An 18,161-nucleotide genomic window follows, 5' to 3' on the forward strand; every position below is an offset into this window, starting at 1 on the left:
AGATGGGATTTGAACCCAAGTCAAGCCAATAAGCTTTTATTAAGGGTTTACTATATGCCAGGCACTCAGCTCAATGCTGGATACACACACACACACACACACACACACACACACACACACACAGTCCCTGCCCTTAAGGAGCTTACATTCTAATGAAAGAAGAAAACACATAAAAAAGGTATTTGAAAAGAGGGAAGATACCCTAGGGTGAGGAGGCTGTAGTGGCTTGATGGAGAAAGTCCAGAGGGTCAGGAGTAGAGACCAATCGAAAAGAGGATATCTATACACAAACTCAGAACTGGGGACTATGGGTCCAAAAGGTCTCTAGGGAAATGCCAGTTGTAATCAATGATCAAGCTAAGTGATGATGCTTCGGGAAAAGTGGATCCCTATAGAGCCAGATGAAGGTGGTACGTGTGTTTTGTAGAGAAGCAGAAGTCAAGGCTGCAAACTATAGGCAAGACAGAAGCCGAGCAACCAAGGTCACAAATTCCAGATTATAGTTCATTCCTTATGTGCTAATGAAGATTGAAAAAAAATGGTAAACAAAGACCAAAAGCTATTCTGAGAATGTAAGAACAAGAAACTAAAGCTGTTTATTTTTAATGTTAATTCAGTATTTTATTTTCCCCAGTTACATGTAAAAACAATTTTTAACATTTGTTTTTAAAACTTTGAGTTTCAAAATCTCTCCCTTCCTCCCCACACCTACCTCCCATTGAGAAGGCAAGCAATTCGATATAGGTTATACATGTGTAGTCATGCAAAACATTTCCATAATAGGCATGTTGTGAAAGAAAACATAGACCAAAAAAAAACCCTCAAGAAAAATAAAGTAAAAAAAAGTATGCTCCAATTTGTATTCAGACTCCATCAGTTTCATCCTAAGTCCTTCAGAGCTGCCTTGGATCGTTGCATTGCTGAGAACAGCTAAGTCATTCACAGCTGATCACCTTACAATATTGCTGTTACTTTGTACACAGTACATTTCACTTTGCATCAGCCCATGCAAGTCTCTCCAGGCTTTTCCAAGAGCATTCTGATCATCATTTTCCATAGCACAATAGTATTCCATCATAATCATATACCACAACTTGTTCAGCCATTCACCAATTGATGGGCATCCCCTCAATTTCCAATTCTTTGCCACAATAATAGAACTGCTATACATACTTTTGTACGGATAAGTCCCTTTCCCTTTTTTAAAATCTCTTTAGGGATACAGACCTAGTAGCGGTATTGCTAGGTCAAACCATATGTCTGGTTTTATAGTCCTTTGGGCATAGTTCCCAATTGCTCTACAGAACTGTTGAATCAGTTCACAACTCCACCAAGAGTACATTAATGCCCCATCAAAGTTTGTTTAGAGACTTGGCAACTGATAAACAGCAACTTCAGCCAAATTGCAGGAGATAAAACAAATCCACATGTTATCAGCATTTCTCTATATTGACCATAAAATTCAGCAGAACATAAAAACAGAAATTCCACAGAAAATAACACAGAAGTTATAACATACTTAGGAGTCTACCTACCAAGACACACAAGACCCATGTGAATTCAATTACAAAGCACTCTTTTCAGAAATAAAATCATCAGAGAAATGTAAATTGTTCATGAATAGGCTGAGCCAATATGATAAAAATGACAATACTACCAGAATTAATTTACTTATTCAGCACCATTTCAATCAATCTGCCAAAGGATCACTTTATAGAACTAAAAAAATTAGTAATGAAATTCACATGTAATTTCTATTTCAATTTCTATTCAATGGAAACTTCTGGAAAAACCGGAAAGCAATCTAGTGCTTGTATTAGACAAATACCAACATCTCTACGTCACCATACATACTCCAAGATAATTTCCAAAAGTCATGAGACGTATATAAGGCAGCGATAGCATAAAGAAATTAGAGAATTAAGGAACAAATTATATTTTGTATCTATGAGTAGGGGAAGAGTTCATCACCAAAGAATAGTGAAGATTGTAGAGGATAAAACGGACAATTCTGATTGCACAAAATTAAAAAAAGTTTTGCATGAACAGAGTCAGTATAGTCAAAATTAGAAGGGAAGGAGGTAACTGGTAAAAAAAAAATCTTTGCAGAAAGTTTCTCTGATAAAGATCTTATGTCAAGAGATATAGAGGACTGATTCAAATTTATAACAACAAGAAATTCAAGCAGTTAATAGCTCTATGAAAAAAATGGTCCAAATCACTAATAATTAGAGAGATACAAATTTAAGGAACTCTGAGGTTCTACTTCAAACTCATTTGATTGGTAAAGTTGACGCAAAAAAGGAAAATAACAAACGTTGGCGGGGCTATGGGAAAACAGCCATGATAATGTACTGTTTCCTAAAATAAATTTTTATTGTTATTTTTTGTTTTTACATCACCTAAAGCATTCATATGGGCAACAATATTTATAGAGGTCCTTTTTATAGTGGGCAAAGAACTGGAAACTAAAGAGGAACTCATCAGTGGGGAATGTCAGAACAAATTATGGCACATTAATGTGATGGAATACTATTGTGCTTTAAGAAGGGATGGTTTCAGAGAAACCTGGGAAGACTTGTATGGACTGAAACAGAGTAAAGTAAGAAGTAAAGAAAAGTAAGAAGGTAAAGAGTAAAGTAAGAAGAACTAAGATTTATTTAATTTGCACAACAATATTATAGAGACAAATGTCTTTGAAAAGACTTAAGAAATCTAATCAATGCAATGACCAGCCATGGTGATAAAGTATGCTACCCACCTCCTGACAGAGGTGATGGATTCAAGATGAAGGATAAGACATATATTCTTGGCTGACGTGGGAATTTGTTTTGCTTGACTATGCATGTTTGTTAATTTTTATTTTTTTTAATCGTTTTTTTTTTGGAGTGGGGAAGGCAGGGCCATTGGGGTTAAGTGGCTTGCCCAAGATCACACAGCTAGTAAGTGTGTCAAGTGTCTCAAGTCGGTTTTGAACTCAGGTTCTCTGACTCCAGGGCCGATGCTCTACTTACTGCGCCACCTAGCTGCTCCTTGTTATTTTTTAAATAGTATTTTCCCCCAATTATATGTCAAGACAATTTCTAGCATTCATTTTTACAAGATTTTGAGTTCAAAATTTTTCTCCTCCTTCCCTCTTCTCCCCTCTTCATTAAATGATAGGCAATTTGATATAGGTTATATACGTGCGATTATGTAAAACATATTTCCATATTAGTCACAGTCATAAAGGAAGAAACAGATCAAAAGGGAAAAACCACACAAAAAAACAAGGTAAGTGAAAAAAGTGTGCTTTGATCTGCATTCAGGGTTCATCAGTTCTTTATCTGGATGTGGATAGCATTTTCCATTGTGAGTACTTGTCTTGGATCATTGTGTTGCTGAGAAGAGCTAAGGTGGTCATGACTGATCATCACATAATGTTGCTGATACTGTGTACAATATTTTCCTAGTTTTATTCATTTCGTTTTGCAACACTTTGTACAAATCTTTTTTGGTTTTTCTGAAATCTGCCTGCTTATCATTTCTTATTGCACAGTAGTATTCCATTACATTCATATACCACAGCTTGTTCAGCCATTCCCCAAATGATGGTATGTATGTTTTTTATGAGAGTTTCATTATTTTTTTTCCTATAGGGTGAGGAGGTGGTAGGCAGAGAAAATAAATGCTTATTAATTGAAAAGTATTTTTAAAAATTCATTAAGTCTTAAAGATGAAATATTATGCCTTTTTTTTTACCCTATAATAAGGTCTTTGGGCTTCCTGTTCTTATCTGCATCATTTTATATGTTGATGCTAAACCAGAAATGATCACTTAGATTATTCTTGAGAATGGATAAAAACTACCAGGTAATGTCTATTATGCAGCTCTCTCTGTTTTTCTCTGTGTCTGTGTCTCTGTCTCTGTCTAATGCATGACATCACTACATCAAACTGGGAGACCACTCTCCTTGTGATTTCATGTTTTTCATAAGAAAACTTCCAATAGAGCTAGCCCTAAACACAATATGGAAGCTATTTCTTTCTTTGATATGTGTGTAAGGGTGGATCAGCAACCATTTGTTAAGTACCTACTATGTGCCAGTACTGTGCTAAGCATGGGGTGGTGGTGGGGGGGGGAAAGGGGTAATTTGAATCAATCAATCAATTACCTCCCACCACAGATGAAGTAATTAATAAGATGCTATACTCAGATGCTTTTTTTTTTGGCTGAGGCAATTGCGGTCAAGTGACTTGCCCAGAGTCACACAGCTAGTAAGTATTTGAGCCTGGATTTGAACTCAGGTCCTCTTGATTCCAGAGCTAGCTGCCCCCCCCATGGTTTTTTTTTCCTAACCAAGAACACATTTACTGAATTAGTTAATTATTCAAAGGACATTTAATCAAGTGCAGAGAACCTAATTAAGTTAGGAAGGAGTAGAATGTTTCCAGCCACTGGATGAAATTAAATGACATTATACAGGAAGTGTGTTAGAAATAAAGTCAACCAATCAATCAACAAACATTTATTAAACATCTGCTATGTTCCAGGCACTGTGTTAAACCTTAGATATATAAAAAGAGGCAAAAGACAGCCTCTGTCCTCAAGGAACTTACAATCTAGTAGGGGAGGCAGCATGTAAACAAATATGTACAAAACAAGCTTGATACAGGACAAATAGGAAATAATTAACAGAGGGAAGACACTAGAATTCAGAAGGATTGGGAAAGGCTTCCTCCAGAAGTCGACAAGCATTTGTTAAGTACCTGCTATGTACTAGTCAGTTAATAAACAAATATTAAGTACCTACTATGTTCCAGTCACTGTGTTAAGCACTTGGGATACAAAGAAAGGCAAAAAACAACCACTGCCCAGGGATATTACAGTCTAATAGGGGAGACAACATGCAATTACCTATGTATTACCAAGCTACATAGAGGATAATTTGGGGGCAGTCTCTGAGGAAGAGAACTAATATTAAGGAAGACCAGAAAAGGCTTCTTGCAGAAGAGAAGATTTTATCTGAGACTTGAAGGAAGCCAGGGAACACAGGAGGTAGAGATAAGAAGGAGAGCATTCCAGGTGTGGGGGAACAGCCAGGGAAAATGCTGGAGTCAGGAGATGGAGTGTCTTGTTTGAGGAATAGCAAGGAGGACAGAGTCCTTGCATTATATAGTATGTAGAGGGGAGTAAATTGTAAGAAACTTGGAAAAGTAGGAAGGGGCTACGTTATGAAGGGCTTTAAAAGCCAAACAGAGAATTTTATATTTGATCCTAGAGGTGAGAGAGCTAACAGAGGTAGCTAGGTGGCACAGCACTTGTCCTGGAGTCAAGAAGACCTGAGTTCAAATTCAGCTTTAGATACTTAATAGCTGTATGACTCCCAGGCAAGTCACCTAAATCTCTGTCTGCCTCAGTTTCCTTATTTGTAACATGAGAGTAATAGTGGAACCTAGATCCCAAGAATGTTGTGAGGATCAAATGAGACATTATACACAAAACACTTTGCAAACCTTAGGGCATTCTATAAATGCTAACTGTTATTATCGAATGGGAGAGTGATGTGGCCAGATTAGAATTTTTGGAACATCATGGTGGATTAGCTGAAAGGAATTATTCATGATATGTGGAGATTATATATTCCTTAAAGTGCTTGGGTCTGGGTTTATAGTTCATGAGCCCCCACCTGTGTGGTTCCCCAGTGAGTATCAATTGATATCAATTATTCAGACAGACTTAAATAGCTACTAGAATTCTATCAGAACAGTTGGTACAAAAACATTCCCCCAAAAGTTTGGGACACTCTCCCACAAGTACACAGAGAGTTCTGGGTAAAGCAGACCCAAATTTAGAAAGCTTGTGTGGAAGACTCCTGGGTCAAGAGTGGTTTCAGTAGTGTATCCTTTGAGAAGGAATCACTTTATGCTGTGTGTGTGTGGGGGGGGGCATGGGGCAAATCTTTATTTCTTCTTCTCTCCTTTATCAGAAGAGGACCTTATGAATTTTAAATGGCTGGAGGATTTGAATTTCTCATCAGTATCCTACTGGCCTCCCCAGAATGGCATTGACTTGGGGTAGCGTCTATAGGGGGAGCTGAGGACAAACTAGACGTAGGAAGAAAGACAGATTCAGGACTTTACAAAGAGCTCAACAGAAAGATATACTATAACTAAGGGGAAGAAACATCATGAGGACTCCACAAAGGGAGGAAAAGATGTCTCGAAATCAGAAGCTGTGAAATGGCTCCTTCTCTCGTCAGGGCTGGTCACCAGCAGTGCAGACCCTCCTCAGCCCCTATTTGGACTGTTGCAATAGCTGCTGGTGTCTCTCTCTGCCCCAAGGCTCTTCCCCACTCCAGTCCATTCTCCATTCAGCTGTCAAACTGCAAGTTTGATCCTACTCGACAAACTCCAGCGGCTCCCTATTATCCCCAGAATCAAATATTAAATCATCTATTTGACATCCAAAGCTCTTTACAACTCAGGCCCCTTCCTACCTTTCCAGTTTTCCTACATCTTGCACTCCCCCCATGTACTCTTTGATCCAATGACAACGGCTTCCAGAACACTCCAGCTCCTAACACCAGGCATTTTCATTAGGTGCCCCCTCTCCCCACCATGGCTTGAATTCTGTCTCTCCACATCTCTGCCTTATGGCTTCCTCCAAGTACCAGCAAAGATCCCACTTTCCTACAGGAGGCTTCTTCATTCTAGAGTCCTTCCTTTCTTGATTAGCCCCAATTTATTCTGTCTTTGTATGTAGTTGTTTGCCTATGGTCTCCGCCATTAGACTGGGAGCTTGCTGACACCAGAGACTATCTTTTGCCTTTCTTTATATCTCCAACACTTAGAACGGAGTCTGGTGTATAGTAATAAATGCTTATTGACTGACTACCTAGGAGTTCGTCACTTTGCCATCCATAATTGGTGTTGTCTCTTTTTCACAGGAGGAGTAGGCACTGCCATGGCTGCTTTTTTGAAAGTAGAAACTTTAATGTGACAGGAAGGGTTGGGATGGGGAGAACCTTCCTAGGGAAAAGCCCTTCCTGGCTTTTTTTCTGAATGTATGACCTGTCCATTGATCAGAGCCTTGACTAGAATGGATTTTTTGTCTTTCATCTCTAGCTGCCGCTTTCATATGAGAAGACTTTCAACATAAATGTTAATATCCCAATTTCTCAATTCCTCCGTCTAAACTGTTCTCATAACCCACTCTTCCACTCCACCTCAGTCATTTTCAGTCATGTCTGACTCTTTACGACCCCCTTTGGGGTTTTCTTGGCAGAGATACTGGAGTGGTTTGCCATTTCCTGCTCCAGCTCATTTTACAGTTGAGGAAACTGAGGCAAACAGGGTTAAGCGACTTGCCCAGGGTCACACAGTTAGTAAGTGTCTGAGGCCAGATTTGAACTCAAGAAGGGGAGTCTTTCTGACTCCAGGCCTGGTGCTCTATCCATTGTGTCATCTAGCTGTCAACTAGACCAAAGCAATAACCTTCTAGCTAGGTCTTTCTGCTTCAAGTCTTTCCCCACTCCAATCCATCTTCCACTCAGTTGCTAAAGTGAAAGTGTAGGTGTAGGGCTGACTGGGTCACCCTCCCCCTGCTCCCACTCCAGGAGCTCCAATGGCTCCTTATTTCTTCCAGGATCAAATACAAAGTCCTCTGTCCGGCATTTAACACTCTTTATAACCCAGCCTCTTCCTACCTCTTTGGGTTCCTTATACACTATTCCCTTCTATACCCTTTGCAATCTGCAACATTTGCCTCCTTGCTCCTGTTTCCTGCCTTATCCCCTGGTTGTCCCTCATACTTGGAATGCTTTTCCTCCGTACCAATGGGTCTCTTAGCTCCCCTTTAAGACAAATCCTTCCTTTAGCGGGAAGCCTCTCATCTTTGCAGCTGCTAAAGCCTCACCTACTACAATTACCTCCATCTCCTCTAAATATCTTATATGTTCACAGTTGTTTGCATGTTGTCTTCCCCATTAGACTGTAAGCTACTTGAGCACAAGGGCTATTTTTGCCCTTCTTTTTAACCCCGCTGCTTAGCACAGTTCCTGACATGTAGTGAGGATGTTGACTGACTAACTTAACCTCAGTGCTCCAGGCAACTCTCTAAGGCTAGAAGTTACTGACCTGCCTTGGTAGAGGGAGCTTCCTCACCTGGGAGTGCCTAATGCCATTGGAATCATGGGTACATGCTCTTTCCCTTAAAGATTTCATAGCTCTTTACAACCATTAAATGGTGTATGACTTGGTTAGTTACAACTCCTTCAAACATACAAGAAGGTGACTGTCAAAGAGCTTAAAATCTAATCACCAATAAATTTTTATTGATAAATTTGATGTTACTTTCGTTCCTGTATCCCTCCCCACCTCCCCTCCTTGAGAGGCATCTCAGTAGGTTAATATTTCATGGAGTAACTCAGGTCCATATCTGCATGAGTCGCTAGGTGGCGCCTAAAGCTTTCTCTTCCTTCATGGAAGCCGGTTGGTTTTTGCCTTCTCACTTTTTCACAGAGGACCCCTTGTCTGACTTGGTGGTTCCCTAGTTTATGGCCTAGGGTTGGCTGTCAAAATATTAAAATGTAGACTTTTAAAGTTTATCTTACTTCTGCCTCTTCCCCTAGGAATAATTTCTTTTTCAATCTCTCTTTTTTCTGTACGCATTGATTCAGACACATAGATATGGATTTATGCAGTTTTAATATATGTAAAATTATAATGATTAGGAAACAGATCCACTCTCTTACTCCCCCACTGAGATAGTCATCACCACATCTTTCTAATATTTCCAACACCATCCTCCCCTCCTCTTCTAGGCTGAGAAGTGCCCAAGCACACCTGACCACGATGGGTGGGATTGGGTGGAGGGACTCTCAAAACATTCTTCCAGTACAAAGTAAGGGTGAGGGGGGAGAGGTCTTCATGACTCACCAGGTTCCATCACTGAGAAGCATTTGCACCAGCTTGAGGCCTGAAAGAGGCTCTGGGAGACCCTGCTCCAGGCATCCTTTGACCCTGCCTGGACCTGGCATCCCAGTGTTCTCTCAAACCCATCCCTGAGATTCCAAAAATTTGCTGTAAATTACAGCCATCTGTTTGTTTTTTTGAATAATGTTCTTTGATGTGGGGGAGGGGGTCGTAAGATCCCCCAGTGGTTCTTCCGTAGCAGAGGGGTCTCTGAATCTGCCCTTGCTTCCTTCAGGATGCTGAGAAATTGATAACACAAAGACAGCAAAACAAAATTCTCCTAGGGCTACATCTCCTCTGAACTTCAGAAGAACCTACAAGTGTTATTTCCCCCTTTTATAGATGCAGAGACTGAGGCTCTGAGGGTGAAAAGACTTTCCCATCGTCACAGAGCTAGTATCAGAGGCCAGATTTGAACCCAGACTTTCCTGACTCAAAGTTCAAATATAATGCTTCTTCCTAACCTTCCCTCCTCCAAGTTACATGGCATGGGATGGAGGTGTTTGGTATTTTTTGTCACCTTGGTAAATAATCAATTCGAGGTTGAATTTGCCATCAGGTTGAACTTTTGCTCTTGGCCTGATATGTGTGGAACCCCTGACTTTTTAACAGGCCCTCATATATCGTCTCTGGCCTCTCCAAGCCTGATCTGCTCTCCCACGGTAGCCCCAGTTTCTCTGAGGCTCCAATGAAGCTTCATTCTGAGCTTCCTGAGAGATCCTGGGAGATGAAACATAGCATTAAAAGATATAAATTGTTGCAATTATCTGGACATGGCCCTTCCCTTTGACAGTCATCTCTTCAATTTTCTTCCTTCCATCCTGGCATTGATCCCAACTGCAACATTGTCTTCGTTGCAGCCTTAATGAACACAGAATGAAAAGGAAACTACAGTGTGCAAACTCACCTTCCCCCATGAGAGAGAAACATTGCTAACTGACTCTCCCTTTGGCATCTCTTTCTCTCCTTGACCTCTTGTAAGAACTGGGAAAGTCTCTGAGTATTCATCTCCGAGGCTCATAAAGAATGGAGGCAGAGGGAAGGTTTTATGTCTCTGGCTCAACAGTCTGATCCTGCTCAGGATTTATGCCAGATTGGAGGTGATCATAGCTGGGTGTCTTGTCTGCATTCAGGCCAGGTTGGCCCTGGCTGCTCCAGCAATCCTGTCCCATCATAATCCTTCAACTGGGCATTCCTGGTCTCCGCCCAGAAGTCTTAATCAGAGAGAGGCTGCAAAGTTAAGCTAGTGATTCTCTCTCTCTCTCTCTCTCTCTCTCTTTTCTTCCCTCCCTCCCTCCTTTCTTCCTTCCTTCCTTCCTTCTTTCTTTCTTTTGCATTGAGATTAAGTAAAATCTTTGGGGGCAATCTCATTGTGATAGAATGATCTCAGACTTTCTAGTTTATTCCCATCTCTGCCTTCCCTCAATCCCAATCATTCCAGGACCCACGGAAAGATTCACCCAGGCTATGGTTAATGCAAATGAAATAAAAGTTTCCCCTACCCCCACCCACTCATAATGCTCTTCCTTCTAATCCCTGAGGTTCTTAACTTTCTTAGTGTTCTTGACCCCCTGGGCAGTCAGGTCATTGAAGTCTATGCAGACCTTCTCAGAATCACGTTTTTAAATGCATAAAATAAGATACATAGAATTACAAAGGTAGCCAATTATAGTGAAATACAGTTAGCCAAATTTTTATTTAAAGCAAGTTCAAGGACCCCAGGGGAGGAACCCCCACTCCAAGCCTTCACTCAAACCCTCACATACATAGATGCACAAAAGTCCACAGTGGCACACACACACACAACTACATCCATAAAGACCCATAAACGTATAACACAAAATCCTCTACTCAGAAATTGGAGAGTTAGAGAAAAGGTAGAAAATTTATTGAACAAAAAGGAAAAGTCGTGTGTGGGGGGGTCCTCACCTATATCCCAGGTGAGTCTGGGGAGGGAGGGTTAGGGTCAGTGACTGTGCAGGGGTGAAGGGTGAAATAATTGGGGATGGGAGTCCCTGCTCCTTAGCTCCAGGTGAGGTAGTAGAAGAGGCTTTGAAGAATTGGCTGAAATACAGGGTGCCAACTTGGGGTGAGCAGACAAGGGGAAGAGACTGGTTGGTTTCTGTAGGTGATCATCTTCCTCAGTCATGGCTGGAATAAGTATACCAGAGACAAGGAGAATGCAGTAAGTAATGATGCCCAGGATGAAGCTCAAGATAGAAAGCTAGAGAACTCCTTGCCTGTTGGAATATCTGGTTTCAGGAGAGCAGAGGCAATGTGTAAAGGGAGGCTGTATGTGTGTTCATGGAAGGGGAGACTGAATGAGAGGCAGGAACAAGGCAAAGGAGTACTTGGGGAGGGAGGACATGAAGAAAAGGACAGGTTATGGAGAAAGTGGAGAGGGTTGGCAGGTGAAGGGGCAGGTGAGTCAAGGAGGGGTCCCACCTGTAGGGAGAAGCCACAGCCATGATGCCAAGGGGCAGACAGAAGAGGAAGGAGCTAATGTAGTAGACCAAATAGTCCTTCTCTGGTGGTGGCCCCAGTCACTACCATCATATCCATAACCTGGAGTTACTCCCTTCCCACCCTGAATAGGAATGGGTGGGTATGTGTGGGAGAGGGGCAAGGAAGGGAAATACATACAGCTAAGTGGTCCCCACACCAGTGTCTGCACCACCAGCCAAAAGTCTCCCTTACCAGAGCCCTAGCCTGGATTAACTGATAACCTGCAACCCCAATGGGCCCCCACCAGGCTCTCTGTTACCCTCTTCATCCTAACCCTATCTCCTCATAAACTTGCCTTGCTCCAACGCCTTCTCACTAGAATCTTCATCCCCCCAAATCCTCATAATGCCCCATATAACCGCCATATAACACCCACTGTAATCCCCTCTGTAAGGTTCTCTCTTTGCTCTGTCATTTCTCATATCCCCCAATACTTCTCACTTGACCCTCGTATTACCCCCCTAATTCTGACCCCCTCATATCCTTCCTAATAATCTCCACTCTAATCCCCACCCAACTAATGTACCCATTCATCCTCTAATTTGGTTCATTCTAACCTTCAAATCATAGCTTACTCCCTGCCCCCTCCACCTTCACCCCCCCCATGCCAGCCTTAACATAGGCACACAGATCTACCCAGAATCCTCAGTATAGAAGGGGGTGGCAGAATTCCATGTACAATTTACTGGATCACAAATTAAGTGTGTGTGTGTGTGTGTGTGTGTGTGTGTGTGTAAGGGGGGAAGGGCTGGGTCCAATAGTTTCGGTTTCCCTAAAGGAAGAGAAGGCTCAAGGTGATGAGTAACTCCAGGTTTCCAGTCAAGGAAGTTTCTAGGTAGGAGAAGCTATAAGCATGTTCACTGAATACTGAAGGAATTTTAGAAAGAATGAATTAAGGGAGGAAGAATAGAGGAATAGGAAATATATGTTTATGGGGGAACAGAGATCGGGCAGGTCAAGGGTGGGAGCCAGCTAAACGAGGTTTGGGGATGGGTGGAGAGCTCGGGGGATTTGGAATGAGGACCAAGGGAGCTAGGAGCTTGAGAAATGGGGACATTTATTAAGTACCTACTATGTGCCAGGTACTGTGTTAGTCTGGGAAACAAAATAAAATCCAAACAGATCTTCCATTTCATTGGAAGTTGGAAAATTGTGATGAACTGGTCCAGCCCACGAAGCTTTTCTACCTTCTCATTGGCTGGCTGGCACTAAAGGTCAGAGTCAAGGACTTTTCAAGCATTTTCGGCCCCCCACCCGAACGCCTCCACCGTGGCCACACTGGCCCTGGGCTGTTCCACGCCCCTCTGGGCGCCTCCTGGCAGTCTGGGGCTTGCAAATGGACACGGGAAGCGGGGTGGGAGGGGATGTGCGTCACCAGTCACTGGGAGTGGGGGCAGCAAGAACTCCCCCTATGTCCGAGGCGGGGGTGGGGGGAGGGAGGAGGTCCTGTTCAGAGCCAGTGTCTCTCCAGGGAAGTCCCTCTTATTGTCTGACCACCAGCCTTTGTGCCCCCAGCGTCTTCTCACGTCGTAGGACGGAAATCCCGGGGCGAGGGGCCTGGGCGAATGCTTCTCAGGCTCTATTTTTAGTCTCAGCCCTGTGAACACCGCCCTAGGACCCCAGCCCCAAGACCTGCGCCTGGAGCCATCCTTCCGGCTAGTCTGTCAGCCTGAGAATAGGATAAATGGATGCCCCCCACTTGCCCCCCGGAACTCCAGGTCTGGGTAGCTGCCCCTCCAGAGAGAACCCAAGCATCCGAGGTCCTGGTCACTATGACCTCTGCTATTACGTGGCTTCTATTTCTGGTTGCAGCGGCAGGTGAGTGGGGACCGGGCGTGGCACTGCCTCGGTCCCTGTGGAACTGAGGCTATCAGAGACTGTATTGGGACTCCTGGGTCCCCGAGGGGTTAAAGGGTGCCTGAGGCTGACATGACTCATCTCTGGGTCCCCATAGGGCTGGGGGTTTCAGAGGCGGGGAGGCTGGGTCTCCACCGGGTTATGGGTGTCCAGGGCTGGGTGGTCTGGAACCTCAGGATCTGGGACTTCTCAGAACTGGACAGCTGGATGACCCCGCAGGGCTGAAGGTGAATGAGCGGGATCGGACTCCTTCGACCTTAAGAGACTGGGAACTTCTTGGGTGGGCTCAGATATTCTGGTTCCATGAAAGGTCTGGGGGTGACTGAGGTCGCATGACCGGACATCTGCCTTGCCCCGGGTCAGCGGTTGTCCAGCCAGGTTCACGACACCCTCATGTCTTGGCAGCCACAGTTCTGGGCAGGTCCGAGTTCCTGACCATCGTTCCGGCCCACGGAGACATTTACCTGGGCACCTCCTATTACTTCATATGCAAAGGTGACCGGAACGGGGGAGCTCCTGGTTCTCTTACACAGTATCTATTGCTTCTGTGTCCCTACAGTCTTCTCCCCTTGCTTCCCATCTGCCTCTCCGGCTTCCACTTCATTTTTCTGATGGGCCCGTGCGTTATTTGCAGTGTCTGGCGGGGAAGCCGAGGCTCGCCTTCTCTGGCTGGGACCTGATGGGGAGGAGGTGATTCTTGGAGGGTCCCCTTTCTCAGCCGAGGCCATCGACAAGGCTTCAGTGGGGATACGGGTGACCCTGAGCGAGCCAGGTCAAGGTGGGCCCCAAAAGTGAGCGGCAGAGACTGGAGACACTGGGGAGGAGGAAACATGCGAGACCCAACTCCGGGCCATCGGGGTGTGTGTGTGTGTGTGTGTGTGTGTGTGTGTGTGTGTGATGTGTGTGTGTAAATGGGGGAGGGGGGAGCCTCGCGAGATGGAGCACGAAGGGATTGTGGGGTAGGACTTGGGAAACCACTGGGGACACCAGGAGAATGGGAAAGACGTAGGACACTCCTGACTTGGGGAGTTGGGAAATGGGGAAGACAAGAGAGGTCAGGTCTTCCTGTGAAACCCCGGGGGAGATGGGGAACCTTAGAGATGGTGAAACATAGGTGGCCCCTGAGTGGGACCAGATTCCTGTAGAAAAGTCCACCAGAGCTCTCCCTTCCCAATTTCTTTTCCTTCTTGCCCTTCAGAGAGGCCCCGTATCCTCAGCCTTAACCTCAGCCCCGCTGTTGGGGAGGAGGGGTCCATCGCGGAGCTGCAAGGTCTCAGGGATCCCCCAGCCCAACATTACCTGGGAGCATCAGGGCTTGGTCCTGGACCATAACGGTTAGTAAGGGCCTGGGTCCCTGAGCGGGAAGGGGCCGGGACATTGGACGGCTAGCTCCCTAAGGGAGCAGGGGTCTGGAGATGGGATATTTAGGTCTCTTCTGTATCTCTGCTGCCCCCTAAGGTCGGGTTTCAGTGCAGGGTGGGACTGACCATCCGGGATCTGAAGCCCTCTGATGCCGAGGTTTACACTTGCGAGGCGTAGATAGCCGAGCTCACGGAGAGCGCGCGGGAGAACGTGACACTGAGAGTGACTTGTAAGCTTGGGGGTGGGTGGCGAGAAAGACATCTGTTTTTTTGTCTTTTTTCCTCTACTTTTGAGGGCCAGTTCATCCTCTCACATCCTCCTTTCTCTTCCACCTCACAGTCCGTCCCCGGCTGGAGGGACCCAAGGGAGACGCGATATGGAAGCGCAGGGGTCGTCTAACCACATTGACCGTGCAGGTGCACGGGGAGCCGCCCCCGGAGCTCAGCCTCTCTTGGAGGGGCAGCCGCCTGCAGGAAGTTCTCGAGGGGATGCCACACAAACGTACCTTCCAGGTGAGTGTACTAGACACCTTGGTCTTGGGAGGGGGCGGGGGATGGGGGTGGGTGGGGGACAGGGCTGAAGAGCCCAATGTCTGGGTCTCTAAAGGGGTCTGCATCCCTGAGGCGGTGGGGTCTGGGGACTAGGTCCAAGGGCTCAAACATGGAACTCTTCTCACATTTCTGTCCTGCTGTCTCAGTTCACCTCTAAGGAGAAAGCAGATTTCATCCCAATGAAGCTCCTGGCCTCCAATCCCTGTGGCACCTCTGAGCTGGAGACCCAGGTGCTGGAAGAAGGTGAACCCGAGTCTGGGGATCTGGAAATCTCTCTTGACTTCCCTGAATCAGGGAGCAGGGATGGGGAGCTGGGAACCTGAGTTTCTGCTGGGGTTGATGTGGAGCTGAGAGTCCAATTCCTCAATCCTTGTTGCCTTTTGACACCAGTGCCAGAGACCTTCAAGGACTGACTTTTGGTGTGACTGGGAGCCTAGAAGCCTGGGTGTCTGAAGGTGCTGGAGCTGAAGGGCCAGATGCCTCTGACTGAGAGTGGGGCAGGACCCTGCAACTGTTGAGGGTGGGGGATCCAGGATACCAGTGTCCTTAAAGGGGTGAGGACAGGAGGTTTGTGATTTCTCCTCTTCCTCTCCCCAAAGATCCACCAGGGCACTGTTTTTCTCTCTGTCCCCTTTCCCCAGAGTCACCTTCCACAGTGCTGGGGCCTGGGGCCATTTCAGGCCTTGCCTTGGCCTTCTGCTCATTCTGGCCATGGGAGTAGATGCCCTGTGCTGCTATTCTCAAAGCATGGGGCTGTTTGCCCAGGTTTCCGGTTGCCTTAAGAGAGAGCAGGAAAAAAGCAGTGAGTCAGGTGGAGAGGGAGAGGGGTGGGGGATGAAGGTGGAAGGGGGGCTGCCTCTTGTCTCAGCTAGAGTCCCCAGGACTGACTCCTGTCCTTCCTCCCTTCAGCATGTTGCAAGGATTCTTCCCAAGAAAAGAATTTCCCCTAATGTCTCAGGACTGGAGGCCTGAATATCCTGGTGTGGCGATTGTTGGGAAATTTGGGGGAGAGGTGGAAGGGGGATGATTCCAACTCAGAATAAAGTTGATTTCATGGCTTTTCCTGGTCTTTCTGATTCATTCTGGAGAGGGAAGGGGGTAGGAGAGAGTAAAGGGAGAGAACACCTGAGCCCCCTGAAGGTGCTGTATTTAATGCCTGGGTTGGCAAAAGGACAAGACCTGATTCCTGGAATCAGAGTAGAAAAGGATGAGACTGGTGTAATGAAGAAGACCAGCCCTGCACTGGGTCAGTGAGGTGTTGGAGGTTGAGGCTGGGGCCTTTGGGGAGGACCAAGAAGGATGAGAAGGGTGGAGGGGGCTTGGGGTTCATGTCCTGCACTGAGAGGGTACGATCAGTGAGGATCTGACCTTTAATTGATTGGTATAAGGAACTCCCTATGAGGACAGACACTTCCTCTACTCATAAAAGATCAGCACTCACTTCGGAATAGTTGTCTTAGAGTCACAGAGAAATTAAGTGAGTGACCCTTGGTCACAGAGCCAACATGAATGAAAAAGCTTGTATTAAGTGATTACTGCATGCCAAGTGCTGGGGTATAAGTATAAAAGCAAAGGTAGTCCTTTACTTCAAGGAGCTCACATTCTAATGGGAAAGGAGACACAGTGGCCACAGAGGAGCACTTTGGACTTAAAGATTCTAGGGATGGTGAGTGGGGCCAAAGGGAAGTAGGTTGACACGCCCCATCCAGGGATAGTGGTAGAGTTGATTCAATCATAATCCATTCATATTTCCGTTACTAGAGGAAGGGAGGGAAAGAAAGGGCTAAAAGGAAGTTGGACTGAGGAGGAAAGAGTGTTCTGGGAGAAGTGGTTAACAATCAAGGGTGTGTCATACAAGGTACACTTGAAGCCAGATCTTTTTGACACCAAGGTTCTATCTAATGCACTGTGATGCTCATTCCCCCCTTTCCCTCAATACTATTGAGCCTAAATCTGCTTCTCTGTAGAAGGCCTTTGGGGTCTTCGTATTGGCATTGCCCCCAGGTTCATCCTGGTTAATATCCTATTTAAAATACTGCACCTAGAAAGGAAAGGATCAACTAATTAATGACCTGAATTGAATCCCCAGCCCTGTCACTATAGGACTTTGCCCCTTTCTCTATCTAGGCCCCAGTTTACTCCTCCGTACAATGAGAGGGATGTTCTGTATGCTCCTGTCTATCTCGGACAGTTTTGATGTCACACTCCTGATGGCATACTCCTGATCCTGAGAAGGGGATGAGGGTAGGAGAACAGCTTCTTGGGAGAGGGGGTCATGATGAAAAAACACATGAAAACTCAGGGAGACAGGAATGTCCAGGATGAGAGGGGTGATAAATTAAAAAAAACAAAGAGAGTCCAAGAAAGATAAGGATTGAGAAAAGACCATGGATCTAATAGCTAAAAGACAGAGTGACTTCAGGCAAGTAATTGAACTTAAGGTCACATGACAGTGAAGGAGATAGGACTAGAATCCAGCTCTCATTGTGCCTTAAGTGTTGCCTACCACAAGCCTATAGAATGGAAGCATGTAACTGTATTAAATATCCAACGAGGCAATGTAATGACTTGCTGACAAGGTGGTACTCTACCTGAACCCATCGGTGACCTTCCCTCATTCCCACCCAAATCAAAACCGAAAACATGTGACAGATATTTGGACCCCAAACTGGGAAGATTTCATAGAATCCTAGCTCTAGAGCTGGAAGGGACCTCAGAGTTCAACCCCTTAAGACTATACAAGTAATGAATGGCAGAGCTGGATTTGAACCCAGGTCCTTTGACTCCAATTCAGGGCTTGCTAGGGTTGAGGATTCCAAAAATTAAGGTACAACTGGGGAGGCTCTGGAAGGACACCCTTATGAAAATCTGGGGTCACTTCTGGACCCTGAGATTCTGGACTTTGATGCTCAAAGTGAGTGAAATGGGACA

The 18,161-nt window shown here is 45.3% G+C and overlaps 1 protein-coding gene across 1 annotated transcript in view; it reads left to right on the plus strand.

Moving 5' to 3' along the window:
* The window catches only part of LOC118839020 (zinc finger protein 850-like), a 902,460-nt gene that overhangs the window by 431,434 nt on the left and 452,865 nt on the right, over positions 1 to 18,161 (plus strand). The gene's annotated exons all lie outside the window — the stretch shown is intronic.

The sequence above is a fragment of the Trichosurus vulpecula genome, chromosome 2 (genome assembly GCF_011100635.1).
Source record: "Trichosurus vulpecula isolate mTriVul1 chromosome 2, mTriVul1.pri, whole genome shotgun sequence".
NCBI lineage: Eukaryota > Metazoa > Chordata > Mammalia > Diprotodontia > Phalangeridae > Trichosurus > Trichosurus vulpecula.